Here is a 5,644-nt window from a genome sequence, read left to right as displayed (position 1 = left end):
ATAAAGTAGTTCTTACATAATTATATATATTTTAATAATTAAATTAATTGTTTCATTTAATAAATGAGGGAGTTATAACTCTTTCCCCTACTTTTTCTCTCTATATAGAACGTGAGAAGGGGGTTGTTCAGTTTTTTAAATTAATCTTCTTCTCGAAAAAGAATACATGATAGTTCTCCGTATTTGTTCTTTTCATCCTAAGAACAAAGAGAAGAAATCTTCTTCATCCTCTCAAATTATTCACTCTTCCAAAAAGATTTCAGAGCCCACACCTCCAAAAATTCTCAACCCTACAGAGAATACAAGAGGCTCTCTTTTGGCAATGTCCTCGTTGGAGATTATATGGTTTGTGATTGATCATGACTAGAGAGAATAAGAAATTCATGAAAACTGTGAATTCTTCAAGGGTAAGTCCTATTTTTCTCCTTCTTTCTTCTTGAATTAAGCATGCTGTAAATTTCTTTTAATGCATAATATGTTTCTTGTTCTGTAAAATTGGGATTCTGAGAAAAAAATTGAAAATTGGGAGGATCCCCTTCTGCTGCGAACTTTCACTAGTTCTTTCATTTAGTGAAGTGACTGATAGTTAATGAAAGTTGATTAATTTAATAAAATAATTTGATTAATTAATTCAGTACCATTGGAGCTTCAAACTATAGGTCCATAAAGTCCCCTCGTTAACTGAATTGGGATAAAATGAGAATCGAATTAATTTATATTAATTTGAATTGTTAAAATTAATAAAGGAAATTATTTATATAAAACTATATGAGATATAATTTAAGAGGGAAAAAAAGCAACCTTAATATGAATTTGATTCAATATTTAAGAGAATTTGTTATATATATATATATATATATCTTTGTACGTACGTAGGTATGTATAATATTAAATTTAAGTATATATATAAAGTAAATAAAAATTAGTCTTATTTAAGTACATGTAAGTTTTTTAATTACATAGAATAGGTTGTTGATTAAAGTACATATCAATTAAATGAAAATTAGTTTTATTTAATTATATATATTTTTAATTATATAAACATTTCATTTTCTTCAAATAATTTATAAACCTTTCATTTTCTTCAAAAAATTCTCTCATTATTATTTGGATGATGAAAAGAAAGGTTCCTTCATCTTCCACTTGTACTATTATAAATATCCAGAATGTGTTGGAGTTGTAAGGTGTCGAAGGTTTTGGAAAAAAGTTTTTTCTCAAAACAAAATCATTCCCTCTCCAAATTATTCAAATAAGCCCACAAACTCTCTACGATTCTCTATCCTGAGAATACCGAGGTCTCCACGTGGTGGTGTCTGTTGGTTTTGAACACTTGTTTCTGTGTTTTTTATTGTTCGTGTTCGAAGTTTTTGGAGAGAAAATCGCGAAGAGACTAGTTTTCAAGGGTACGTTTTACGAATATTTTTTTCTTCTTAATTTCTATGTATATATATGTATGCTTAATTGATCGTGTATTCTGTTCGTTACATATATTCTTTGCGCATTATGTAAAATTAAAATTAGGATGCGATCTTTTCTGTGATGGGTACTCGTGTATCCTTACAATTGGTATCAGAGCATGCGTTTCCGTCCTAATTTTAATTTTCAAATGTATACAGAATAATGGTGGGATTATTAATTTTACATAATTGTATATGGAATGAGGTTTTCTCATTTGGATGTTTTTGGGACTATTTTTAGATCTATACTATTCGTTGAAGATTGGATATGTAAAGGACCCGTTGTAATGGGCAATTTTTTTATAAGCTATCGAGTCCTTATTTGATGTCTGTGTCGATCGTTATCAAGTTTCGACTTTGATTTGGTGGAAAACCGAGTAAGGATGGAGTAGTGCGGATGAACGGGCATAGGAACTGTGCGGAGTGTCATGACACTACAAACATCATTGCAACATTACACTGTTTGACGGTTTGGCTTTTGATGGTTCAGATTCCAACTATTTTTCTTCATTATTAATTGTAATAATTTATTTTTATTTAATTAAATTAATATTTTTTGTATTAATTTAATTAGAAGTTTAGAAAATCAATCCCAATCCAAATTGAAACTTTTATTTTATGTATTTGATATATGATATTTTTTTTATATGTCATAATGTATGTCATATAGCATAATCCCACCATAGGATATCAATATGTTTATGCATATTTTTTAACGTAAATGTTATCATATAAAATTGCATGATAAATTAAGCATGTTCATGCAACATTTATATTATAATTGTTATATTATATAGATTAGATTGAATTTTAATGTGAATAAAGCATTTATTTACAAAAATATTGTTGAGATTCTGCAAAGTTAGAGAGTAATATTTACTTGCTAACACTATTACTCAAAACAAAAGACAAAAGGTTTCTCCTAAAGAAAATGTTCATCTTTGGTCACATTATTCTTAATAAGATTGAGAGATTGGTTAAGAACGGACTTCTAAGTGAGCTAGAAAACGATTCATTACAAGTATGTGAGTCATGCCTTGAAGGCAAAATGACTAAGAGATCTTTTACTGGAAAATTTCATAGAGCCAAAGAACCCTTAGAGCTTGTACATTTGGATCTCTATTGTTCTATGAATGTTAAAGCAAGAGGATGGATTGAATATTTCATCACCTATACATATGATTATTCAAGGTATGAATATGTTTACTTATTTCAAAATAAGTCTGGAACTTTTGAAAAGTTCAAAGAGTACAAGGTTGAACTTGAAAATGCACTAAGCAAAACAATAAAAACACATCGATATGATAGAAGTGGATAGTATATGGATTTAAAATTCCAAGACTATTTGATAGAATATAGAATTGCATTCCAACTCTCAGCACCTGGTACACCTCAGCAAAATGATGTAATAGAAAGGAGAAACCGAATCTGGCTGGACATGGTTTGGTGCATGATGAGTTACGCTTCCTTACCTGATTTGTTCTAGAGATATGCAGTATAGATTGCAGCTTATATTTTGAATTATGTTCCATCCAAGATTGTTTCTAAAACACCTTTAAAATTATAGAATGATCATAAAGGTAGTTTAAATCATTTGAGAATCTAGGGTTGCTTAGCATATATGCTTAAAGCTCATCCTAAGAAATTGGAACCTTGTTCAAAATTCTGTCGATTTTTAGGCTACTTCAAAGGAACGAGAGGTGATTACTTCTACAATCCAAATGATAATAAAGTGTTTGTGTCAACGAGTGCTACATTCTTAGAAGAGGACCATATAAGAGAGCACAAATCATGTAGTAAAATAGTATTGAATGAGCTTTCTAGCAAAACTACTAAACTTTCAACAAGAGTTGTTGAAGAGCAAGTATATCGACAAGAGTTGTTGATGTCGGTTCATCTAGAAAGTCACATCCACCTCAAACGTTGAGGGAACCTCGACATAGTGGGAGGGTTTCGAACCCGCCTGTTTGTTATATGGGTTTAATAGAAGCCCTAGCCATCAAAACTAATGGTGAAGTTGAGAATCCATTGTCATATAAGAAAACGATGGAATATGTTGACAAGGATCAATGGATCAGAGCTAAGAATCTCGAAATGAAGTTTATGTACTTCAATTCAGTTTGGGATCTTGTAGATCAACCTGATGAGGTAAAACCTATAAGTTGCAAATGAAAATCTTCAAGATTAGACTACTGGCAAAGGGCTATACCTAGGTTGAGGGAGTTGACTATAAGGAGACTTCTCACCTGTTACAATGTTAAAGTCTATCTGGATTCTCCTATCCGTTGCTACATATTATGACTATGAGATATGAAAAATTGACGTTAAGATTGTTTTTCTGAATGTCAATCTTGAGGAGACCATTTATATGTAGCAGCTAGAGGGATTCATAACCCAAGGTCAACAGCAAAAGGGTTACAAGTTTAATCGGTCCATTTATGGACTAAAACAAGCTTCTCGATCTTGGAACATAAGATTTGATTCTATGATCAAGTCTTATGGTTTTGATAAAAATGTTAATGCACCTTGTGTTTACAAGAAAATCATCAACAGTTCAATACCTTTCTTAGTGTTATATGTCAATGATATCCTACTCATTGGGAATGATGTAGGACTACTAACTGACATAAAACAGTGATTGGTGGCCCTCCAAATAAGAGATTTGGGAGAGGCATAATTTGTTATGAGCATTAAGATCTTTAGAGATCGTAAGACCAAATTGCTAACTTTGTCTCAAGTATCATTTATTGACAAAATACTTGTCAAGTATTCGATGAAAAACTCCAAGAGAGGCTTACTACCTTTCAGGCATAGAGTTGCTTTGTCTAAGGAATAGTGTCCTAAAACACCTCAAGAAGTTGGGGAAATGAGACGGATCCTATATGCATCGGTTGTTGGTAATCTGATGTTTGTGATATTATATACTAGACCTGACATTTGTTATGCAGTGGGGATAATCAATAGATATCAATCTAATCTAGAATTAGATCATTGGACTGTCGTTAAAGCCATGATCAAGTATTTTAGAGAACGAGGGACTACATACTTGTGTTGGGGTTTATATCCTAAATCTCGTAGGGTTCTATAGTTTGTAAAAACTTGTATGAATAAATGCTTGTGATATAATAATATGAGATATTTTCTTCATTATTGTCTATGAAATATGAGATATTTTACATGCATTAACCACAAATCAATACACTAAGATCCCTGGTTGCCGTTGTAACTTAAGCATGTATGTGGAGACATACAAGTGAATCATGCCTTAAGTGATAACCTAAATGGTCTGTAGTATATGGATAGAGGAGGGAAACCTTATCCTGGTGACACTACAGATACAACCCGCTTTGTAGATGTTACAAGTGTTGTAAATGGCTACAGATGGTCTGATCCTGATCATTCATGTAGATACACTATAATGGACAGAAATGCACGTAATTCCAGTGCTAAGTTATTAAACAATGTAGGTTTGAATTGATAAAAATATACAAGATTGCGTCTAAAAGCATTAAGTTCACAATATTACGGTCATATGCGTCAATCGCATTAAAATAGTTAACTTAGGTATTTTTGTGCAGAATATGCGTTGACGCAAGGTAGAAAATGCGATCTAAAGAAATCAACGGCCGAGCGCATCAAGAAATTGTGTTAACGCAAGGCTAAACGAGCGCATCAAGAGATTGCGTTAACGCAAGGCCGCATCAAAAGATTGCGTCACCGCAAGGTTATGTGGTGATTTGCGCTCGTAAATATCTGCTGAAGAAGGTTGTCGTATAGGGACGGCACAACTTGGTGGGCACATCTGGGTGTAAAGCGTAATAAATCACGATGGAGCAGAAAGCTGATGACGGTCGATTCTGAATTAAGTTGACAAGCCGTTAACGAATTACTGTAGCAAGTACACTCAACTTTTCGATGACAAATATTCAGCGCTTCAGACAAAGAATTAATGTCATCCCATCAATGCAATCATAAGAGAGAAGAAGCCTTTCACCCCAAACCTCTATAATTACCAGAGGCCACCTTCAGTAAAGAAGTTCAGCTAGTTAGACAGTTAAAGAGTTAGACAGTAGATAATTTTCTTAGCCTTGTTCACAGTTTTTATTTTACTTAGAAGGCAAAGCGAGAGAAGGGAAGAGACAACAAAAGATCGCTCTGGTTAGCTCGAGAGAGAACCCAGGAGGCAT

This window comes from Benincasa hispida, chromosome 6 (assembly GCF_009727055.1).
Source record: "Benincasa hispida cultivar B227 chromosome 6, ASM972705v1, whole genome shotgun sequence".
In the NCBI taxonomy this organism is placed as follows: Eukaryota; Viridiplantae; Streptophyta; class Magnoliopsida; order Cucurbitales; family Cucurbitaceae; genus Benincasa; species Benincasa hispida.
Note: the sequence above shows the minus strand (reverse complement) of the source record.